The sequence below is a fragment of the Anabrus simplex genome, chromosome 2, assembly GCF_040414725.1.
Source record: "Anabrus simplex isolate iqAnaSimp1 chromosome 2, ASM4041472v1, whole genome shotgun sequence".
In the NCBI taxonomy this organism is placed as follows: Eukaryota; Metazoa; Arthropoda; class Insecta; order Orthoptera; family Tettigoniidae; genus Anabrus; species Anabrus simplex.
Window position 1 is genome coordinate 250,272,652 of NC_090266.1, and position 26,114 is coordinate 250,298,765.

Sequence of the window (26,114 nt, forward strand, 5' to 3'; positions counted from 1 at the left end):
AAATACCTGTATTATTGGTCCTATCGAAAAGTACTACATAATAAAAGTTGTAGAGAATACTATGTCCAATCATTTGTGTCTTACACAGTTTTACCATGTCTTTGCTGGCAAGAACTAATGTGTGCAGTGCACTATGTCTTCAGGTATGGGCTGGTGTAACTTTGTTACTTTCATTGATCTGTCTCTGCCTTATCCTTGGCTTTGACAATATGAAAGTGACTGAGGTATGAGCGATGCTATTAACGCCATTTCTTCTCCAGCCAGTCCCTGCTATGAATGGCATGAAAATGTTGCTCATAGTGTCGGTTGGTGCATGCATTTCAGTGGGCTTGGCAGACTGATATGTAGTAGCAACTTCTGGCTCACCGAGCTCGATAGCTGCAGTCGCTTAAGTGCGGCCAGTATCCAGTATTCGGGAGATAGTGGGTTCGAACCCCACTGTCGGCAGCCCTGAAGATGGTTTTCTGTGGTTTCCCACTTTCACACCAGGCAAATGCTGGGACTGTACCTTAATTAAGGCCTCGGCCGCTTCCTTCCCAATCCTAGCCCTTTCCTGTCCCATCGTCGCCATAAGACCTATCTGTGTCGGTGCGACGTAAAGCCAATAGCAAAAATAACTTCTGGCTCGGTGAGGAAAGCAACGGAAACTACCTCGCTCCTCATTTCCCTAGTACACCTCTTCAGTGATGCCTAGGCCATCTATGACAGCTGATGGCGGAGCTGTTGAGGATCCAACCAGCCTTAGGGCTGAAGACTGAACATACATACACAGTTTCTTTTTTTGCTAGTTGCTTTACGTCGCACCGACACAGATAGGTCTTATGGCGACGATGGGACAGTAAAGGGCTAGGAGTGGGAAAGAAGCGGCCGTGGCCTTAATTAAGGTACAGCCCCAGCATTTGCCTGGTGTGAAAATGGGAAACCACGGAAAACAATTTTCAGGGCTGCCGACAGTGGGGTTCGAACCTACTATCACCCAAATACTGGATACTGGCTGCACTTAAGCGACTGCAGCTATCGAGCTCGGTCATACACAGTTTTATCGTACCGAATATGGTAATAGAAATGACGAATTTAGACATTTGTTGCTCAGTCTGTATGAACGCCGAATATTGCTATCATGGAGATATTGTTCAATAGCGTTAACTGGCGATGGTTTTTGTCATGAGTGTCTTAAAGTGTAAAACTACGTGGTCATCGGTCGATGTCGACAAGGAAAATGGTAAGGATGATTATAAACAATGAGAGAAAAGTCGTAAAGAAACGATCGCTTGAAGAATATGATAAGTGGGAGTCATAAAAGAACGAAGGATTTCCTTTATATTAGATGCCCTAATACCACAGAGTTGGAAGAAAACTAAATATGAAGGCGTATAATATGGAAAGCTCATAAAACTGTTTAACAATAACATTACATTGGCCATTGTTGCTATGTGATTTGTCACTTCTGCTGCCACTCATCTCCGATAGATGGAATTACTGTTGTGTCCCGAGGAAAACAGCATGCCTGAATATTGGCGGGAAGTACTGTAGCTGGGGAGTTAGATAGCTTTCTTTGCACATGCTATAGGATTATCCCGTCAATGACGGGTAATAAATAAATAAATAAATAAATAAATAAATAAATAAAGTGAAACGCCAACCAAATAAAACGAACAAACAAGCCATGAGCCGCTATTGATGCTTTCACGGCCGTACTTATAGATATGGTATAGGCTTTTGGGCTTATGCCGTGTCCAGAAAATAAGGTGAAATTCTTTACGTTTCGCAGACAACTTTGCTATGCGTCATCAGAAGAAAATCTCGACTGTTCACGAGAAAGGCTTCTCAAGCAATGACGTTTTGAAATTTAGACGTTATAATAGAAGTGGAAGTGGTACGTTCATTCGTCACCAGATGGCTCCCCGGTCGCGGTAGAGCGCTAGCGTTGAAAGCGGAAGTTGACGGAACCATCAGAATCAGTCTGAGAGGGTCACATAACATAACATGTGTACGTAACATATGACATTGACAGGTGTATGACATTGGCACAAGCCCGGAATGAAACATCTGGCGATGAGGAACATACGAATTTGTAAAACACCGAGACGAAATAACAATAGTGAAGGGATAGGGAAGGGAACTACCTACGTAAGTAGTTAATGGCTGGCAACCAGGTATCACTTAAATGATAGCCACGTAACATATGACATTGACAGGTGTATGACACTGGCACAAGCCCGGAATGAAACATCTGGCGATGAGGAACATACGAATTTGTAAAACACCGAGACGAAATAACAATAGTGAAGGGACAGGGAAGGGAACTACCTACGTAAGTAGTTAATGGCTGGCAACCAGGTATCACTTAATTGATAGCCAGTGTCCCTGTTGAAATTGTTAGGATTTCTACGTATTTCCACAGTTTCCCGTATAATCCTGGACCTGTAGTGTCTAGTGTGGGTAAGAGCTCAAGCATCTTGGAACATGACATCATGACCCGACGATAGAGCGTGCTGAGCAATTGCTGATTTGTCTGGCTGGTTGGGACGACTATTACGTTCATGTTCCTTGATACGGGTACCAATGGACCGGCATGTTTGGTCAATGTATACCTTACCGCAAGTACAGGATGTACCGGGCGAGTTGGCCGTGCGTGTAGAGGCGCGCGGCTGTGAGCTTGCATCCGGGAGGTAGTAGGTTCGAATCCCACTATCGGCAGCCCTGAAAATGGTTTTCCGTGGTTTCCCATTTTCACACCAGGCAAATGCTGGGGCTGTACCTTAATTAAGGCCACGGCCGCTTCCTTCCAACTCCTAGGCCTTTCCTATCCCATCGTCGCCATAAGACCTATCTGTGTCGGTGCGACGTAAAGCCCCTAGCAAAAAAAAAGTACAGGATGTAAAAGTGAGCACAACTTGTCCTTGGGTATTTCTTGACACGGCATAAGCCCAAAAGCCTATATCATGTCTATAAGCCATGAGTTAACCAGTTTATAAAGGGCCTACTCCTGTCAATGTGATTGCTGCTCAGTCATATTGTCAGTTCTGGTCAAAGTGACTTCCTTAGCCATATTGCTTGGCTTTCATGACCAAGTCCATGACAGTCTGTCAAATGAACTCACGAGGTTGCCTTAACTCCATTCTATTCCTCAGTCCACGATTAAGATCCTTGGACGAGTTGCGATTCGAACAGAGGTCCTCCGGGTAAGATACAGGCGAGCTTCCACTACACCACAGGACCGACAAAAATAAATAAATACATATGATATGGAGATATGAATGTGTATAGAGACCGAAGACCGTCAATTATTTCATGCTGTTTGTTTTTAACGATGGCACTCACCTGGCCGGTATACCGCTGTATGCATAAGAAATTAAAGTCGAGTTACGGGTGTAATTACCGCTTTCCGAATATGGACCGTGCACATATTATGACAGCCAGCGACCTGGTCGGAGTCACAGCAAATTTCGCCATATGCGTTGACGCTGTCTGATGCTTAAACCGAGAGTCATTGCTGCACAAAGGTCACGAAGCGAGCACAGGGGACTCTCCTTCACCTCTGTAATTACTGCAATATAAACAAAATGGTATCAATATGAACCACGTGCTTTCACTGGCAGGATTATCAACGTAATCGCGCAGTGTTTGGACGAGGGTAACTTAAAAAGTACAAGCACAAAAATAAGTCAATACGAGTGTCTGTACTGTCAGATAAGGGACAGTTTTATGCTACGAGATTCTTGCCATCTTGATTATAATTTCGACACCCTTCATGTCCATCAGGACGTGTGAAGTGTTTGGGTCATATTCTCGGTTGATCTAGACATGAAAATGTAAGTGTCTTGTTCCCCATCACTGCATCTATTAGGTCTGAGATAGTATTTCTAGTACAGAGTGATCAAATATGCTTTACTCAGTGGTGCGCGGTGCTTTTCCAATGGGCAAGCTCCATGCCCGTTCCCCGCGCGCGGGAAGGGGTGCCGCGGTATGCCATCATGTTTTGTTCCTTGACCTTAGTTTTGTGTCGTGTCCGCGCGTATCCCTTCTAGCAGACCTTGTACACGTGTCTGATGTCACAGTGGTATTTCAGCTGTTCGCAAGTAAGAGTGTGTGTGTGTGTGTGTGTGCGCGTGTGTGCGCGTGTGTGTGTGTGCGTGCGCGTGCGCTTTGCTCTTCTCTTAACTCTGTAATTAGGTATAAAGTGTATTACGCCTCGTGCGATTTTACGACACGGCGTGTCTTTATCTAATAATTCATGTGTTACTTCAGTCAGCTCACCAAGATTCCCGGGAGCGATATTCCAGGTCGTAAAACAGTCCATAATCTTCATAACACATTTCAGAAAATTGGGAGAATCCCACCTACGAAACAAGAACACAGCGTAGGGTTCTCACCGAAGAAAAATAAATGACAATGACCATTGTTTAGAAAATTCTCCTAAAAACCACTTCTTCATCTTGCACAACAAGTATGAACTTCATACGGGTCTCTGCAAAAGGCCACTGAATTATTACACTTAAAAGCCATATAAAATAACTGGCGCATGCTCTTCAAACAGGTTACACTGTATGTAGGCCCACATCTTGTGACTGGAGTCTGTAAAATGTATACAATGGATAAAAATACTCAAATGTAATATTCTTCTCCGGTGAGGCCTGGTTCCATTGCCATGGTTATGTGTGTAAACGAAGCAATCGTTATCGGAGTGCTGTTAGACTTAACTTCGTTCATGAAGTGCCTTTCATGGCGCAAAAATCGGTGTATGGTGTGCCATCGATGGTAAAAGTATCATAGGACCATCTTTTGAGAATAAAGTCGATTCTGTTACGTATGTGAATACAATACCAACCTCCTTCTTCAGAGAATTGGATGACAGGGAGTGTGATTTTGCATTTTTTCAACATGACTCTGCCACTGCTCACACTGCGAATACTTCCATGAGAGAAATTCACGAATGTTTACACAAAACAGAGTTATTAAAATGTTTTTGCGGGCCCCTCGGTTCCCCGAGTTACTCACCTGCGATTATTACCTCTGGATAAATTTAAGAAAGGGCGTGTACAAGACGAACCTGCACACCACACAAGAACTGAAACAGGAAATTGCCGGGATTCCTCAACGTGAAATACAGCGAGTGACGAATAATTTCCTAACGAGGTGCCGAATGATGTGAAAATTGAAAGAAGGCAGTTTCAACACCTTCTTTCATAATTTGGTAAGTAATGAACTCCTTAAAATTGTTTGTGTTACTTCTGCAGTCTATGGTTTACCGTACCGCTACTGAGCTCGACGCGAACGCGGTAAACGAGTACACGCTCGCCCATAGTTAAAACACCACGCACCGGAGTAATGTATATCTGATCACTCTGTACTAAACACTTTCTTTCTTGTTATAATTGTTTCCGCCTTTATGTCCACCAGGACACCAGTAGTGGCAGACATATATTCTCTTTTACTACATGATACTTGATCCATTTTGTGAATAGTAAATCATGCAATACATGCAAGGTCTTTTAAACTACTAAATACTTGAATTTCACCTTATAAAGGAAGCAAGCCTGTAGTTTTCACTGACTTGATATCGTGATCATAGTTGCGGGAACTAATGTTTACCGCGGAATCCGAAACACAGGGACGTGGAGTACGACTTTTCATTTCAAAAATACTACATGCACTGGTTGGGATTAGAACCGTGTCCACCTAGCTGAGAGGCCAGTGACGGTATAACTCGGCTATCACGCCCCTACCTTATAAAGGGTTTCTTTGAATATGTCAGTAAGTCTGTCAACATCGGTCTTGCACATTTCTTACCGAGATTTGTTTTCGCAACTTGAGGGAGAGTCTGACCAACCGTAATACACCATCGCGATTGCTTGAAACGGTGTCATAGCTGTTAATAAGAATACCAAAACACTTAAAGGGAACTAGTCCGTCTAACATAGCCATTAATTTCCTGAGAGGCTTAAGTTCAAAACTGCTGATATTAGAATAACACCCGAGACCAGTTCTCAAGGAGGTATCCTATTCAGTGACACATTCTAATATGTTCTACTTCATTATTGCCCGTTTGGTAGCGCATAAATTGATTTACAGAACAACAAGTCTAAGTGGCTGAGGCCATTGGAAGGTAGCTAAAAGTTATTGTTGCGTAGAGAGTACCACTGTGCTTGTGCAAATTCGAGTTAATTTCACTATTCACACAAGTTTCTTCCGATTAGGTAATTCAATATGAATGAAAATTTTCAAATGCAGATGACAGATCAGGGAAGACAGAGAAAGTCGTATAATTACACGAAATATGCTGCTAAACACAGAAGAAACAGTGACCCTCTCGTAGATAACAAGGGAAAGTACTGCCATCGTTTCTTATAATTTACTATGAACTAAAGCACCAACCTTTAAATGTCTCAGTATTGCTAAAATAAGCCATTTGGAAAGTAAATTGCTCAAATAAAGATCTGTTTTCACTCGACTAGCAACGACATATTCTGTTCTATCCGTGTTGATTGTTACCCAGTTCCCCTGTTTCATATTCTCGAGCCAGTTTCCATAGGAATTAATGCATGTCATCTTCGTCTCCTTCAGTGTTCAATGTAACTAAAGTATAATTATATAATGTTATACCTGTTAATTTCTACCCAGTTAGCATATGGAGTGTACATTTTATTATTCATGCTGACGTCTGTTACGAGCAAGAATAAATTATAGTGGATAGTGAAATAATAGTGTAGGTCTAGGGATAGACAGCGGGGTACGGTACTTCAAGGTATAAATCAAACATCCATGTAAGGACGAATATTACGCTAGATTCGTTGAACACAGTGGTTTATGGGTATTTCCTGATAACACATACAATTTAATGTTCGTTATTTGTACATAATTTAATCTGGATATACGAGACATCGTATCACAAGTGCGGAAAGTAACCATTACATAACGGAAAAGGATTTTCTTCCACGGACGAAGTACATTCATAAAATATATGTAAACTGTCTGTCGGATATGAAAGATTTCAACGAGTTTCTCTGCGGTTACGAATGTATATGGGGTGCTGAGAGGCGGCCTTCAGTTCAAGTGACTTATAGCCTTGTTTTTTCTACTCACGGTTTGCCATACTCTAGGCTCAGCGGGGAGATACGAGGCTCGTCGCTTACGAAACTCTTTAATCGACATCGAAAGCCTCAAGTAGTGTGACCGGTTACACCACTGGAAGAGTTAGGATTTAATTGGCTTTATTTATAAGCTCTTCGCTAATCGGATACTTTATAAATACTGTATTAGCTTTTGATAAATATACTGTGCACACTGACCAATAAACAAGTAATGAAGAGATATTTACCACCTGGAAAGAAATTTCTTGCACTAACATGCATCCTTAGATTATGATGTCTTCATAGTGCTTAAGATCTCACATGATCTTCGACGAAGTAGCTTCAGTCGATAGACCTATTTACATAAATTGGCAATCTTAGGTAACTGCCTTCCGAAACTTTGAGGTACATTCATCGGCAAAAGAAAACAGGCCTCAACAAATATGTTCGAACAGACCCCCAAAATCAAGAACTGGAAAGACCGACTCCCTTCAAACTAAATCATTGGGTATCTTGGCTCCTTTACTTCAAAGAATAGTATAAGCAATGCTTACAATACTTATTCTATACACAAATCAATAGAACAATTAAAAATACATACTGAAGATGGGAAAAAAAAATTAGGTTCTAGAGTTTCGTCCGCTGCTATAGTAAGGAAGAAGTCAGTCACGATTAGTAATGATGGTAATGTTAATATCCACCGCCATAGTCGAGTGTGCTGAAGCACGATTCATAGCAGGCCTGAGAAGTCAAACTGATTACCTACTGTATTCTTTGGCAACTACGAGTATCTTGATATACTACAAGGTTTTCTCAGACTTATCCCATGGAATAGATAAGACAGACCCTTATTCCAAGATCTGGAGCATATATTAGATTCTCTTTTCAGCACTACGTGCAACACAATGAAACGAAAAACTGTACAGCTTCTGTACGTGGCCGGTGAGGATGAATAAATATGAAACCGAACACGGAGAATGCATTGCCTTCACCAGTTGTCCACGCATTTAGGAGACAGATGGTCTCTAATTCTATCTTCGGAATATTTCTTCCTGTGGTTTCCATTTTCAATTCCAGGTAAATACTGAGATGGTGCTTCAAAACTCATACCCCCGGTTCTCTATTTGAAACACAATTATTCAATAAGTGCTCATATTACGGGATTAGAATGTAGGTTATCAGACATTTCTTATATGTACTTAGCACGTATAAGTGAGTGACATCAGAATATCCCAAAACTTTCGATGAGTAAGTGTGACGTTAAACAAGCAAAAAGAAAAACGTGATTTTGTTTCTTTTGCTATTTATTTAACGTCGCACCGACACAGATAGGTCTTATGGCGACGATGGGACAGGAAAGGCCTAGGAATGGGAAGGAATCGGCCGTGGCCGTAATTAAGGTACAGCCCCAGCATTTGCCTGGTGTGAAAATGGGAAACCACGGAAAACCATCTTCACGGCTGTCGACAGTGGGGTTCGAACCTACTATCTCCCAGATGCGAGCTCACAGCTGCGCGCCCCTAACCGCACGGCCAACTCGCCCGTTAAAAATGATTTTCCTCTCATCGTTTTATATAGGCGAATACTTTAGCAGTATTGAATGTTAATATAACAAGGAGTCACTCCGTCAGAGATGTTAGGGGTCATTTCCCGCTGTTTATCTTGTTCTGCATGCGAAGAGCAATACTTACTGTTCATATATGAGCAGCTGAGTAGTTAATTTCGTCGGACGTTGTCTTTCTCTACTCGGAGCTCTTGGATCGAATACATACTCAGTCGACTGATTTTTAAGTGCGCTTAAGTGTGAGAGACCTGTGTCAGTAGATTTATTGAGTGATAAACTGGTTGGAATATTTAAAAAAGGGGAATAGATGAAAGGAAAAGAAAACTTCGAAGAAAATATGCTGTATATCCATTCGTGACGAATAAAGTGAGAAATGTGTAAAGGATTCTACTGAGTCCCTGGTGTCTCAAAATAGAAGTGGGATTCATCATTCCCACAGCCTTCCTAAAAACATTTTGAATGGGCTGCACTGGAATGAAAGCTGGATGGATATGTTATTCTTAAACTGGAAGTAACAGACGTGAAAATAACGAGAATGACTACTGGACCAAACATCTTGGCCGCTTCCTTCCCACTCCCAGCCCTTTCCCGTCCCATCGTCGCCATAAGACCTATCTGTGTCGGTGCGACGTAAAACAACTTGCAAAGAAAAGAAAGAAACATCTCTCGACTGAGTATGTACTAGAAATAAGGAGATAAATGGCTGTCTTAGGAAGGATCTACGGATGAAGCTGTGGGCCCTAGGTATATACCGCTCGGTGGTGGGGTTATATAAGGCGACTGGAAGAGGACAGGTTACCTAGGACATTTAATGGTCTCGGACGTAGACGGTAGGAGAAGCAGAGGGAGACCAAGACGATGATGGCAACTCAGTTTTCAGTGAAAAAAAAAAAAAAACCAAAACGCCATGGAACTACAGCCCTTGAAGGGCCTTGGCCTGAAGGCCTGCAGATTACGAGGTGTCTTGTGGTCAGCACGGCGAAACCTCTCGACTGTTATTCTTGGCTTTCTAGACCGGGGCCGCTATCTCACCGTCAGATAGCGTCAGGCGTTTAGGTAGTTCACGGAGGATTGCAGACTTAACGATTAAAGGCAGAGCAGTCCATAATGAAGATGTATGTATGTATGTATACGTAAATGGTTGTATATTGTATTGTGTGAATAGTAAAATCGTGTTCTCGTATTCCTCGAAGTGGTGTAGCTCGTTCCCGGCACCCCCAATGGATGTGAGCTTCATGTACAAAGTCCATATACCTATTTGCTATACGTCGCACCGACACAGATAGGTCTTATGGCGACGATGGGAGAGGGAAGGGCTAGGAGTGGGAAGGAAGCAGCCGTGGCCTTAATTAAGGTACAGCCCCAGCATTTGCCTGGTGTGAAAGTGGGAAACCACGGAAAACAATTTTCAGGGCTGCCGACAGTGGGGTTCGAACCTACTATCTCCCGAATACTGGATACTGGCCGCACTTAAGCGATTGCAGCTATCGAGCTCGGTGTCCATATACCAGCCAATATTAAATCCCTGGTAGTACCGGGAATCGAACACGGACTTCTGAGGACAGCAGCTATTAGCTAACCGTTACACTACGCAGGTAGGTGTATTACATGGTAAATAGTTGCAACTACAGAACACGAAACGCCAGATAACTGTCCACATTAGGTATAACAGCGCTCTTGTAACTGTGAAATGAAAACCCAGTAGGTCGCATCACAGTTTATAAAAGGATTGCATTAATACATCCAACCATAAGGGTATCAGGCCTGTTTTATTTGCAAAATGTTTAGGTATGTCAATTTTTTGTTAAACATTGTATCTCGCAGTAATTAATCTACTGCATTCCCGAGCTGCAAAGTACAATTGACTACAAGGAAAAGCAATACACTCATTAATGCCAGGCGTCTTATATCCATTCCCATGCAACGTGGACGTCTCTCTCCGGCTGCTCATGTGGGACAGTCCACTGATCCCTTTAAACTTAATAGAAACAATTTGAGCAGGTTTATATTTTAAATTACCGGATCATCATCGCAGGGCGTGGGCAGATGACTGATGGCTAAATAGAATTTTGGTGGAAGATACTTGGAGATGAGCAGTCTGAGCGTGGGACTGCAGCCGTGTGAGTGACTTCGCCGCACCACGCCGGCTTATTAATGCTCAGGCACAACCGTAGCTTCTGGCGCACTTTCACAACCCGCAGCTGTTGCACCTCTGCACGGAGCTAAGAATTTTGTGTACACCAGCTTGCAGAAAATCTCCCAGTGTCTTGAAACTAACGACCTCCATCAAACTTCATTACTTACATGGTGAGTGAAGAGATATTTTGTAGATGATTCATATTACAATAGGCCTAAAAGCGGTCCGACTGAGTGGTCAGTGTCTCGGCATTCGGTGATCGGGCCCCGGGTTCGATTCCTGGAAGACTCGTGGTAATTAAATCGTAAACTTTAATTCCTTTTGCCAAAGGTTTCTGTTTGGGCACCCCCGAGGGGAGCCTAGTGCGATACCAGTACCGGTGCGCTATTGCGCTCCTCACCTGGACTGTTCAGAAGAATAAGAAGAATAAATTTATAATTGGTGATAGTAATAATAATAATAATAATAATAATAATAATAATAATAATAATAATAATGAGATTTGAGTCTGTATTAGGTATCGCTGTAATATGGTAATTGGCTTAATTCCAACCTTCGCTGGACGATGGCTGAGTTGTTGAGTGAATAAGCATTTATATGTGTCGGTAAGTGGTAGTTTTAATTCCCTTTGCTCGGGGACTGAGTATTTGTGTTGTTTTCAACAATCCAGCAATTCACACACCACACACAACGCTGTCATATACCACAATAACATCCGTAGTGTAACAGTTAGCGACATTAGTTGCCGTCCTCGGTTCTCTTCCCGGTACTGCCAGAAATGTAAGATTGGCAGGAGGACTGGCATGTTCTTAATAAAAGGTACCTGCAGTTCACATTTAATGGGGGGGGGGGGTCCCAAAAGAGCATTACAAGAGATGCATTTCATTTTAAGCCTGTATTGTTTGTAGTATAAGCTTTAAGATTCGTAATAAATAAATCCACGTTTACAATTCCGGTACTGTTAGTTGGTTTATACTTCAAGTTAATAGGCCTATCAAATACGCTAATTCAGGACATGTTTCGTCCACCTTATGGACATCTTCAGTTGATATAAAAAGACAAGTAAAAAATACAACATGGATATTATTAACACATTAAAATAATAAAATATGATTTGTGTGTTGAATACGTCAAGTAAAGGTTCCTTCTGTTTATCACCCTGTAACACCACAAGAGTAGCACTGATCTTCGAATACAACACATCAGGAGTTATGTTCAACAGCCACAATAAAAAAAAAATGTACCCGGCGAGTTGGCCGTGAGGTTAGGGGCGTGCAGCTGTGAGATTGCATTCGGGAGGTGGTGGGTTCGAACCCCACTGGCATCAGCCCTGAAGATGTTTTTCAGTGGTTTCCCATTTTCATACCAGGCAAATGCTGGGGCTGTACCTTAATTAAGGACGGACGCTTCCTTCCCACTCCTAGGCCTTTCCTATCCCACCGTCACAATAAGACCTATCTTTGTCGGTGCTACGTAAAGCGAATTCTAAAAAACATGTGAGCTAACAACGCTCATGCCAAAAAATACTAACCTAAAAAGTCGTGCACATCATCATCATCATCGGATTTTACAGTTTTAAAAATTCATATTTCGATATTTTCTTGAAATATGTCGCAGTTTACTTGACGTACTCGACAAACAAATCATATTTTAGTCTTTTAATATGTTAATAATATCCTTATTGTATTTTAACTTGTCTTTTGTATATCAAGTGAAGATGTCGACAAGGTGGAGAAAACATGAGTTGAATCAGCGTATTTTATGTTGAGTTGAAGAATAAGCCAATTAACAGTATTGTAAAGGTGATTGAGAATCTTAAAAGACGATATCTGGAAAGAGCTGCACCACCTCTGGACTAGAGCATTCCGCCAGAGGCTGGAATTGAGCCCGGTTTGGCCTGGAGGGAACCTACCATGCTAACCGCTAGACCAGAATGCGGCTAGTGACTACTACTACTACAATTACTACTCATCATAATACTACAATCGAGCAAGTGGAAGCGTGGTTTGGGAGATAGTAGGTTCGAACCCCAATGTCGGCAGCCCTGAGGATAGTTTTCACTCTAGGCAAATGCTGGGGCTGTATCTTAATTTAAACCACGGTCGCTTCCTTGTCACTCCTAGCTCTTTCCTCTCTCATCGTCGCCATAAGACTTACCTCTGTCGGTGCGATGTAAAGCAAATTGCATCATACTACATACCGGAGGTGCAACAGCTTATTAAAGGCCTTAGCCTGCCAGACGACTGCTGCTCAGTTAGATGGCCTGCAGATACTGCAGTCACAAATTATCAGCATGATGGCATCCTTAGCCTCCATCCCAATGACAAGAATTAAAATCTCTGAACTCACAGGGAATCGAAACCGGGTCCTTACGGTACGAGGTAAGGACGCTACTCTGACTCTACGGGGTTGCAGTATTAATAATAATGATAAATAATAGTAATAATAATGTTATTTATTTATATTTATTTATTTATTTATATATTTATTTATTTATTTATTTATTTATAACTTACCTAAAATACATTTGCAAATATGCAGTAGAATATTACGCATTACCTTTGCAATTATTTACACTTCCAAAGCACTTGATGTGCTTATCTGCCGGTGTAGATGTTTCACATTTGTATACATTGTTGCAATCCTCACTGTTTACAACATTAATAAAGTTTGTATAATTACATTAGCATTGTAATTTTGACCTGTAGTGTGAGTTTTTCTTAATCCATTCAAAATAGATAAGTCTTTGGTACATTTTTCATTCATGAACAAATATTTAAACCGTAATTTTATTATCTGTGATCCATAGTTTCACACGTTTTTTATTTGATATTTGGTTTTCAAGTGTGTAAATTCTGAGGGCAACTTGTTCAAAAAATTAATAACTGCAACTTGCAGCGTTCTGGATCCATATTTGTTGTAGTACCTCATGACCTGAAAATAACTTATGTGCCTCAGTCTTGTTCCATGTGTATGTTCATTTACAATTCTATATTGTGGCTTCCAGTAATTTTCTTTAATTATGTTGTACATATAAAGTCTCTCAATAATAATATATTCCTTCATGATCCACACTTACAAATACTGTAAGTTTATTATTATTATTATTATTATTATTATTATTATTATTATTATTATTAATGGTCAGCGCACTGGTCAGAGGTTCAGTTGGCTCCGGGATCGATTCCCCGAACTGTCCAAGGGTTTTAATTGCACATGATTAAATTTTATGTTTCAGAAGCTGATTTTTTGTTCGTCTTAATACATTTCTCCTCATATACACACAAACACACCACACTACTAACCACCAGAGAAACAAGAAAAAGTGAATAAATCCGTACACTTAGTATTGGCCGTAAAACTGGGCCAACTCATTACCATGTGCCAAACCCAATGCATTGGGAAAGGTACAAGGAATTATTATCATTATTATTATTATTATTATTATTATTATTATTATTATTATTATTATTATTATTATTATTATTGTGGAGCTTGCATCCGGGAGATAGTGGGTTCGAACCCCACTGTCGGCAGCACTGAAGATGGTTTTCCAGCTGTACGTTAATTAAGGCCACGGCCGCTTCCTTCCCATTCCTAAGCCTATCCTCACTGTTTTCACTTCAGGAAGACGCTGCGATGAAGCAGTAATGTATGAGGAACCTAGGAATCTCAAGTGCATGACTATTTCGGAGTTTTCCTGGAGAAAAGTGGAATATCACGGGAATGTTGTCAAAGTCCTGATGACCATCGGAAGCTACCTTGGCGGGGTGATGGAGGCATGTTTGCTTCACCTTGATAGCATGGGTTCGATTCCCGACAGGATGTCGAAAAATTTATAAACAAGACTTAAACTTCTGGAAAGGCATATGACCCTCGGATTCGTTCAACCTACATACGAGGACCAGGTTAATTCTTGGGAGCAACGGCGGCTGGACATGGAGATAACAACTTTAACCTACTTTGTACTGAGTTTACCAATTGTGGAAGCTCCACTTTCCATTCCTTCTGGGGCTTTAGTGATGAATACAGAGATGGCGTTGCCCTCATATGTTCTCTCACATTTCGTGATTTAACATACGCAGTTACGGGGAAAGTTTCACGCGAAGAACCTTCTGCTCTGCTCACGAGGCTATCTTCATGAAATATGGCACATACCGACGTTATCAAAAAAGACTAAGCCTAGAAGGTATTTTACTGCATTAGCATTCGCTGTTTTTGATATGCCCTCCATAAATGCCACTCGCAATTCAGTGTAGAGTGTAGACGAGACAGTACGGTGCCAAAGGACTTTGTGTTTCTGAAACATGAAGATCATTTAAGTGGATAAATATGGGGTGGTTTCCAGTAATCTTGGTTAAACAAGGATAGAACTCTGGCTCTTGGGAGTTCTTTCAGAAATTGGTTGTAGTCTTAAGGCCTAGAGCACCACAAACGCGATATCCTTGTAATTATTGTTTAAAAGTTATAGGCGTAATAAAATGGAGAGGTCACATTTTTTGAAGAAAGTTTCGCCTGTTCCAAGCATCGTACTCTCACAATGGAGGGAGAGTAGCCGAGACAGAGAGGGAGGCTGGTAATCTCAAAGATTTCGCGCAGCATGTTTTTATGACAAGTTTTTATTCGCATTCCCCAGGCGGAGTACGTGTCGCCTGCCCATGCACTGGTCGCGCGGTATTTCTCTACATGAACAACACCGGAGTCACGCAGGCTTAGACGGCTCTCGTAAGAGCCCACTCCGTTTGAAAATTCAAACGGGTGAGAAATAATAGCCATTTGAAGGGTAAATTACACTGAAATAATGCCAACATTTAACCGTCATGTATGAAACAAGCACATCTTGACCGGAAAATACATGGAGGAAATGTTGTTTTTTATCTCCTTGATTTACAATACCATAGGTGCATTGGTCCACATAATGGACTGGACTACATTACTATAGTCTTAAGTAAATAATAATAATAATAATAATAATAATAATAATAATAATAATAATAATAATAATAATAATAATAATAATAATAATAATAATAATAATGAAATGAAATATCGTATGGCTTTTAGTGCCGGGATATCCCAGGACGGGTTCGGCTCGCCAGGTGTAGGTCTTTCTATTTGACTCCCGTAGGCGACCTGCGCGTCGTGATGAGGATGAAATGATGATGAAGACAATACATACACCCAGCCCCCGTGCCATTGGAATTAACCAATTAAGGTTAAAATCCCCGACTCGGCCGGGAATCGAACCCGGGACCCTCTGAACCGAAGGCCAGTACGCTGACCATTCAGCCAACGAGTCGGACATAATAATAATAATAATAATAATAATAATAATAATAATAATAATAATAATAAAAATAATAATTCCACCGGGCGAGTTGGCCGTGCGGTTTGGGTCGCGCAGCTGTGAGATGCATCCGGGAGATAGTGGGTTCGAACCCCACTGTCGGCATCCCTCAAGATGGTTTTCCGTGGTTTCCCATTTTCACACCAGGAAAATGCTGGGGCTGAACATTCATTAAAGCCACGGCCACTTCCTTCTCACTCCTAGGCCTTTCCTGTCCCATCGTCGCCATAAGACCTGTCTGTGTCGGTGCGACGTGAAGCAAATAGCTCAACTTCAATAATAAATCTAAAGGCACGTAAAAGAACTCCGCTGGAACAAAATTCTGGCACCTCGGGGTTCTTCTAGCTAAATGCAAGTCTTTTAAATATGTGTCACTCAACTGACTAGCACATTATATTTTACATCTCCATAGTCAGTGAACACAACAGATTTATATGGTCAGACTGAGTGGTTGAGCCCACAGAGCGCCCAGTTTTCGAGCCTAAGGGAGGTGTAACTTCAAGGTTCTTCTGTCAGAAGAACAAACTTCCGGCACTTCGACACTTCCACAAATCCCGTAACAGTAGTCACTGGGACCTTAAAAAATAAACAATTTGTAAACGATAACCTAGATAATAGGCTACTTAAAACAACAACAACGACCCCACCATCACCAACACCACCAATAATAATAATAATGATAACCACTCGTCCACCGCACCACAGTCTCCCACATGATGGTGGTACCTGGGATGCTAAAGCTCTCGTAACCGTTCTCGACATTTTCAAAATCGCTTTCTTCGGAAATGTTTGAGGGTTACGCACTACTACTTCGCCAGTGTGTTTTTGTGATGTAGTATTACCAACCTAAAGTACAAAGTTTGAACAAAATCGGTAATGCGGACATTGTGACCTCCCCTTGTGAGATTTAATGAATTTTGTCGGGTAAACACCAAATGTGTTATCAGAGATCTTTTACATGGCGACATCGTACGACATGGAGTGTCGAATGGACTTTTTTCGCCCAAAAAAAAAAAAAAATCTGCTACTTCGGCCGGATTTGAACCAGCTATTTTGGGAAACGGCGTCCGGCGCGCTACCACTGATCCACAGCGGCAGTTACATGCAGTATGATGAGCAATAAATATTCTCGTTCCGCCCTGGGATCAAAGCGGATATCTTGTGCGTAAGAAGCCAATTTTCTGATCACCTCACCACAGACTAAAATAATAATAATAATAATAATAATAATAATAATAATCATCATCATCATCATCATCTGTTTACCCTCCAGGGTCAGATTTTCCCTCGGACACAGCGAGGGATCCCATCTCTACCACCTCAAGGGCAGTGTCCTGGAGCTTCAGACTCTTGGTCGGGGATACAACTGGGGAGGATGACCAGTACCTCGCCCAGGCGGCCTCACCTGCTATGCTGAACAGGGGCCTTGTGGAGGGATGGGAAGATTGGAAGGGATAGGCAAGGAAGAGGGAAGGAAGCGGCCGTGGCCTTATGTTAGGTACCATCCCGGCATTCGCCTGGAGGAGAAGTGGGAAACCACGGAAAACCACTTCCAGGATGGCTGAGGTGGGAATCGAACCCACCTCTACTCAGTTGACCTCCCGAGGCTGAGTGGACCCCGTTCCAGCCCGCATACCACTTTTCAAATTTCGTGGCAGAGCCGGGAATCGAACCCGGACCTCCGGGGGTGGCAGCTAATCACGCTAACCACTACACCACAGAGGCGGACATAAAAATAATAATTTACCAATTAATTAATTAATTTCGTTTGGCTATTTCTAGCCGGGTGCAGCTCTTGTAAGGCAGACCCTCCCATGAGGGTGGGCGGCATCTGCAATGTGTACGTAACTGCGTGTTATCGTGGTGGAGGATAGTGTTATGTGTGGTGTGTGAGTTGCAGGAATGTTGGGTAAATCACAAACACCCAGCCCCCGAGCCATTGGAATTAACCAATGAAGGTTAAAATCCTCGACCCGGCCGGGAATCGAACCCGGGACCCGCTGAACCGAAGGCCAGTACGCTGACCATTCAGCCAACGAGTCGGACAATAATTCACTTATTTTACAGTAATATTATAATCTATTGTTGAATAAATGTTACATTCTTTCACTAGTAAGCTGTCCTCGGACACTCCCGGCACTAAAAGCCATACGCCATTTCATTTCGCTAGTAAGCTATTTTGTTGTTTCCTCACGTCATATAATATATTATTACGTGACCAAATTCAAAGTTTTAAAGTGCTGTTAGACACAAGGAATACTATCCAGCAGATGGCCTGTAAATGCCGGAGACCACATGGTCAGCGTAACGACATATTCAGCATATAGCTTGGTTTTCGCGACCGGGTTCGCCGTTTCTAATGTCAGACGGCTCCTCATTTTGTTTCACAAGACTGAGAGAAATTATTTTCAGATCACATTTTAGAATTAAAATTCCTCGACATGCCAGGAATCGAACCCGGGATTTTCGGGTAAGGGGCCTGCAAGTTACCCTAGACCACCGGGCTGGCAGTGTATCGGGATACTTGTAAAATTACTGATACAGTTTAGTTAGAACATTATTGCATTTGAAATAAACGTTCCCATAATATAATTCTGTCGCGATGTCCGTTCCTTATAAAGGGCTATTTGCTTTACGTCGCACCGATAAAGATATGTCATGGCGACGATGGGACAGGAAAGGCCTAGTAATAGGAAGGAAGCGGCCGTGGCCTTAATTACGGTGTGAAAATGGGAAACCACGGAAAACCTTCTTCAGGGCTGCCGACAGTGGGGTTCGAACCCACTATCTCCCGATTACTGGATACTGGCCGCACTTAGGCGACTGCAGCTATTGAGCTCAGTTTTATAAAAGTCCATGAGCTATCCACTAGTTTACATAGTTGAAGGAAAATGTATTCTGACTAACTTGCTTCAGAGTATTGGCCTTCTATTCTGGTAAAAACACAACCGTAGTGGACAGGAATATTATTCATTGTATACATTCAAAACATTCTTTATTTCTTTAATTGTGATATCGCCCGCACGATATCGTTAACTTGGGCCGATAATCTGGACGTTTGGTTCCTTAACAACAACCATCATCATCGACATTATCATCTTGTTACCTTCTATTTTTGAAAGTTAATTATTTTATTTTCAATACGTATACTGTACAGCCTACAAATCACAGAAAGTTTCTAGATTGCACACGGCTGTTGGTATCGTGATCATAGTCACTGGAAGAACAGTTTTACATGAAATACGAGCAACAGGCTCGTGACTCCTCTTTTCAAAATCCTGTAAGCATTAGCAAACTTTCGAACGATGACGATGTCACTCGCCTATCATTCCCCATTTGCGAGTACATTTTAAGAAAACGTTCGCTGCACAAGTTCTGTTCAAACTGACTTTCTAAGCAATGTAGTTTCTGCACAATCTTGTTTGCGATGTGGTTCGTGTGTGTTAAGAATGCTACAGTGAAAGACGACTTAGACCGTTGTTTGTAAGAATTTACTGCTAATTCGACTGCAAATGTCCTTGGAGGATTTTACTTTTGATATGGATATCAGATGCTCCACCGAGGACAAGCGTTTTTTTTTCGAAACTCAGGAGTGGTAAATAAGTGTTGTTTGTTAGTATTTGTTGGATGAAAGGTGTCCATATCGGCCGATTACTCCTCAGGACTCAGTTCAAATTTTCTCACTGGGGAGTTATAGTAAATAAAGATACGTCCGTTGTGAGGGACTTGCTGGCCACGCACTGTTTCAGCGTCCCCAACCCAGTGCGGTGTGTTCACCTCCTAAGAGGTCAGCCTCCTTATCGTCGCTCAGCTCAGGTTAATGGCGACACGGTCTGCGGCGAACAGAGCTGTTGAAACACGGTAAGTACACACAGTGCACCTCAAGACACGAGACATCCGTCGCACTGATTTACTGCGAGTACAGCTTCAAAGAAATTATCGAGAGGTCTCAAGGAGAAGAATCTACATATTCAAATTTCCGATCACTTTCACCAGAGGCAAGTAGCAGAAAATTACATGAATAGCACGTACGGTAATGTTTGGATGCCGATTAGGGCAATTTTATAACAGTCAACCTGGTTGGTTCAATCTCTATGACATCCTGAAGGTAAATGGAATAATCTACAGAGGTTATATATAATCTGCATAAAAATCTAACAGCACTGGTAAGAAGAGAGGGATATGAAAGGGGAGCAACCAGGAAGTGTTGAAAGTTTTATTCCCTACTTTATAAAGTTTATATTGAGTGGATACTAGTGAAATCAGAGAGCAATTCGAAAAGAGCCGAAAATCAAAATTCTCTAATGTAATATTGTCGTTCTATCTGAGTCTGCAGGAACGAAGACTAAGGGCCTGTACTACGACTGTCAGATAAACAGCCAGATACGTAGGCTGCAGTTTTGCAAACTAGAAGTTAAATATTTTATTGCGTACTACCAACGGATTTTAACTACGGTATTGTAATGCGGAAGATGTAGTAACATTTTTATTGGGTTGGTAATAAGGTTACTGAAAATATAGTGAAATTTAGCGCGGTGGTACACGTGTTCCCTGGTGTTTTCGCTTGTTTAGCTCTATTCCTTTTGAAATTGTATTACTATAGTCCAATATCAGACTTTTATTAAGCTATAATGTGGAAGTCCAGGTCAAAAACAGAATTAGGACTGAAATATACACATACGAAGAAATGTTAAAATTAATTAACTGTATAACGAAACTGAAACTGTTATAGGAAATAAATGTAACCTGGACGCAAAAGTTAAGATTCAGGTTATGTATCTTTTTTTGTCTAGTACTATTTACGAGGTTGCGCGTTACGTCGAAAGTAAAGTTTATATTCGTAATTAATGCCATTGATGCAGCGTGGGATCATTAATTTTATTATTAATTCAGAAATTGTTTGCTCACTGAATAAGTAGTTAGTTTCTTTCTTTTCAATACAACGTGGGAATAGTAACTGGCAAGCATTTATCTCACTTTAGCGTAAATACTTTTGTAGCAAGTTGTTATGAAGTAAAAGAAATATAACCTCCTTAACATCCTCATTCGACTGACGAATCGCCATGAACAACGTCGTATACCTTTACTCCATATGTGCGTCGCGGATAGATTTGGAATAGAACCCACACTTTTTGACACGTATTTTAATGATTAGGAAATGTGTGCTATCACCTCTAGTACCCAACCGACTACAATTTACAAGGTAAAAAAATGTTAGACTATTGGGACTCGAACCCACGAAAAACTGCTTATCAGCAAACTTTGCTGCCCTAACGACCACGGCTACCCATAAAGCTTACGGTGAACCGCGTGTGTACTACTCATATACTCAGCAGCAACAACTTTCTAGCTTGGGAAATCTTTTAGAATTCTGTGATATCTGGACAGGAAACATGACATACTTCATAAATATATACATAAATTACATTGTAACAACTTAATTTCGCACAGCATCATGCAGATGTAGATTAATCTTCATGAGTAGCCATCTTGATTCTTTGCGGTAGCGTCCCCGATGAGAGCTAAGTCCCAGATAAGAGCGTTAACAGCCTCTCCAACTTCGGCATAGCTATACTCGAGAATATTTTCCCAGATTGCACATAAACGAAAGTCGTAGTACGCGGTGTCAACCGAACTTCCAGATAAATGTCCAAACTGGCAAATAAATTTATACCGCACTTTTATCTGGCTGTCGTAGTACAGGCCCTAAGTGGAGAAAATAAATAAATAAATAAAGAAAGAAAGAAATAAATCAATCTAAAGCTTATGTGATGGAATTTACTCTAATGAAGTCAGGCGATTCGCCGCCTCTGTGATGTAGTGGTTAGTGTGATTAGCTGCCACCCCCCGGAGGCCTGGGTTTGATTCCCGGCTCTGCCACAAATTTAAAAAGTGGTACGAGGGCTGGAACGGGGTCTACTCAACCTCGGGAGGTCAACGGAGTAGAGGTGGGTTCGATTCCCACCTCAGCCATCCTGGAAGTGGTTTTCCGTGGTTTCCCACTTCTCCTCCAGGCAAATACCGGGATGGTACCTAACTAAAGGCCACGGTCGCTTCCTTCCCTCTTCCCCGTCTATCCCTTCCAATCTTTCCATCCCCCCGCAAGGCCCCTGTTCAGCATAGCAGGTGAAGCTGCCTGGGCGAGGTAGTGGTCATCCTCCCCAGTTGTATCCCCGACCAAGAGTCTGAAGCTCCAGGACACTGCCCTTTGGGGCGGTAGAGGTAGTATCCCTAGCTGAGTCCGAGGGAAAAACCGACCCTGGAGGGTAAACAGAAGAAGAAGAAGAAGAAGAAGAAGAAGAAGAAGAAGAAGAAAAAGAATAAGAAGTCAGGTGATTCAGCAAGTGTTAGATCAAGAAAATTAGTGCAGCTGTCTGAATAATAATCAGTGATGGAAAAAGAAAGGAAGATTTAGAATTTAGGCTAGCTCAAGCAAGGAAAGCATTTTCTGAAATTAACCTTCGCTCGAAACGTATATCATATTAGAAAAATATTTTCTAAAGATATTTGTGTGGAGCATGACATTTTTAGGAACTGAAACATGGATTTCAACTAGAGTGGTAAGAAAGAGGACAGAAGACTTTAAAACGAGGTGTCACATATGAATATTGAAGGTAAGGTGGACAGATAAGAACACAAATGCAGATACAGATTGGCGAGAATTGACTAGGAGATTACACGTAGATTAATTACTCCTATAAACAACTAACCTTTGTTCGATAAGTTTTTGAGGGAAGTGTGCGCGTGGGAATTGTAAGGGGAGGATAATACATGAAAAACGAAAATAGGGGCGGACTGAAGTAGAGGTAGGGCATAAGAGTGAGAAGAAGCGGATTCATGGAGGGCTGCATCACACTAAACTATGGAATTATAACAACAACAACAACAACAACAAAATGATCAGGAAATGCTCATTAGGATGCCAATACCTTACAGGAAACTTGCTGAACATTAGTCGAAGGAATGCGATAATAACAATCAGTATTAAAGTCAAGAGAGCTTAATGAATCCGGATATAGGAGGAAGGGGTTACAACAAGGGCATTCATCCTATTGCATTACGTGGCTTAAGACTGGATTGAGCGAACCAATGGGAGAAAAAAAAATACTTCGACTGGCGAGGGATTGAAACACGGATCTTTTGGGCTGACGCTCGCGCCATGGCATGTGCGCTACGGTGACACGGGCTGAAACCCACGGTGTTTGTGTTTGATGCCGATTTCTCGGCATGGCTCTCAAGCAGGTCTTGAGCAAAATGCAGATTTACCAACATCGCCTCTCGAAGCCCATTTGAATTCGCCCGCGAAGCGATCTGATTGGCTAATTTCAGCAGATAATAAAGTAACAACGGCGCGAGATATCGAATTAATGTTTACAAATTATTTATTAGTATGGCCAATTATTTAACGCACACAAACCCGGTTCAGGTTGTTTCGAAGCAATGACAAATACAGAACGAAAATAGCCAACCGGACACCAGTGGGATCCAAGTGATGGTTCAGAGAAGCAAAAGGGGACTAAAACACGATGATTAGGTTTAGTTTTCAATGCTTTAAAGTTAGGAGGCGTGGAAGGAAACGATACCGCAGTATTATTTGCGAAGATAATTTTTTTTTTGCTAGTTGCTTTACGTCGCACCGACGCAGATAGGTCTTACGGCGACAATGGGACAGGGAAGGGCTAGGAGTTGGAAGGAAGCGGCCGTGGCCTTAATTAAGGTACAGCCCCAGCATTTGCCTGGTATGCAAATGGGAAACGACGGAAAACCATTTTCAGGGCTGCCGACAGTGGGGTTCGAACCTACTATCTCCCGAATACTGGATACTGGCCGCACTTGAAGAGAATATTATAGAGACGTATAATTTCGTTCACAGGGGCTGGCATAGTGAATGCTGAAAGACAAGAACAGTCCATAATAAAAACGTACAGTATGTATGTATGTATGTATGTATGTATGTATGTATATCATCTACGACCTGTCATTTACAGTTTAAGATTAAAAGTTTCAAATATTTCAGAGTTAAATTCACGTAATGATAGCTGTAAATGCATGCCATAATGACAAATGTTTCCGCCTGTTCGAAAGAATGGACATACTACCAGAGCCCACCACTTCATCTTCACTCGTCGTAAGGAATGCCAATGATCTGAAAGTGAAATTTCAGACTTCTTATAGAGGAGATGGAGAAATTCGATACAGTGAACGGTTTGCGGTGTCTGCCGAACATTATCCCTACGTCTCCGTTCCCGCGGTCTGCGGCTCACCGCGAAACAAGGCGAGCGCCTATGACTGTGCAGCTACGACCATTACTAATTCAGAACTTCAGTTATGTGCAATATATCATGTCTCAGCGACAGATATATGCCTGTTGAATGAAAACTCATAGGAGCTCCCACTTAATCGTACTATATTCTTCTAGGACATCAAATACAATATTGAAGCACGTAATGTTAGATGACTACATGTTTTATGTTTATTGTGTTAGAACTTGATTATAGGGTGGACGTTACTGTAAGTGACTAGACCTCTGGTTTCAACACCATGACAATTTTATCCGTCACTTTCAGCACAAAAAGAGTAAATTGTCACTATTCTTTCTCACTCTTAATCAAATTATAATTTCTTTATTCACTCAAAATGGCCATTCTTCATCCTAACTTAATTGATGGCATAAGTTAGTTCTTTGTGGCTGTCATATTGCTAGAATACGCGAACAGTCATTCACGTTGTCCCCTGTAAGGGAGGTCATATTGACTTTAGAGGCTGAGAGGGTTCAAATTCCGGTTGTACGGTTCTTTTTCTCTGTAGTCTCTAAGAGCGAATCTCACTGCACAACATAAACTCGGAATAAATGTTCCTTTCTTCGTAAATAAATGGCCCATACCTTACATTTACATAAATCTATCTATCCCTCTATCTATATATTACAAATTGCTTTACGTCGCACAGACACAGATAGATCTTATGGCGACCATGGGATAGGAAAGGCCTAGGAATTGGAAGGAAGCAGCCGAGGGCCTAATTAATTTGCAGCTCCAGCATTTGCCTGGTGTGAAAATCTATAAATTTGTATTAATGATTGTGTTAATGTGTGATAAGAATTATAAATGATTTCTTGTACGTGAGAGTGGAAAAATTCAGAATATTTGATTTTGCAATTTTTTAACCCATTATGCTGTCAATGTTTCCTCACCAGCAATTTATATACCGGTACCTCTTCTACCTGGCCTTTTTTTCATTACTTTGTGTCTGCAGTACGTATGGATTTGGTCCAGTTTTATGTCCGCATGTCCTTCCTGACGCCAAACCTATGTGAATGGATGTGTTCTCTATAGTGTGTCTCTGTGGTGATTGGTAGAGACAGAAGAATTGACGATATGTAGCTAAAGTCCTTAGAAAGGAGAGGAATCGAACACAGGACCCTCTGAACTGAAGGGTGTTACGCTCACCATTCAGTCAAGAAGTCAAACTCCCCTGTAGTTTATCACAGATTACATAACGTTTCATTCCTAATACTGTAAAATCCTACGATCCCAGGCATTAATCACGTAAGAAGTATTATCTGAGCTTACATCTAATAAACGAGTATATTTTATATTTTTGCTTCATTTACGAGATTATCTACAACGGAATTAATGAAATAAATGTGCCAAGACCAAACAACGTCTTGAAAAACGTAATATTGCTTTGCACTTCACAAACACTGTTCTAAGATTCCCTGCATTCCCTTCAAACAAGCGGACGATTCACTACCGCGCGTGCGCCTCAGAGGTTCCGGAAACTAAATAATAATAATAATAATAATAATAATAATAATAATAATAATAATAATAATAATAATAATAATAATAATAATAATAATTGCAGAATTTGGAAATGATATTCACGTTACTTTTTAAACAACGAAAAGCACCATTTGATTTTAGGCTAATCACAAAAGAACATTGCAGTCTGTATCAAAAACATATGGAATTTTATATCTAGAAATTTTCA

The 26,114-nt window shown here is 41.4% G+C and overlaps 1 protein-coding gene across 1 annotated transcript in view; it reads right to left on the bottom strand.

Annotated features, from left to right (window-relative positions):
- Positions 1-26,114, bottom strand: part of ths (thisbe) — a 485,206-nt gene that overhangs the window by 420,023 nt on the left and 39,069 nt on the right. The gene's annotated exons all lie outside the window — the stretch shown is intronic.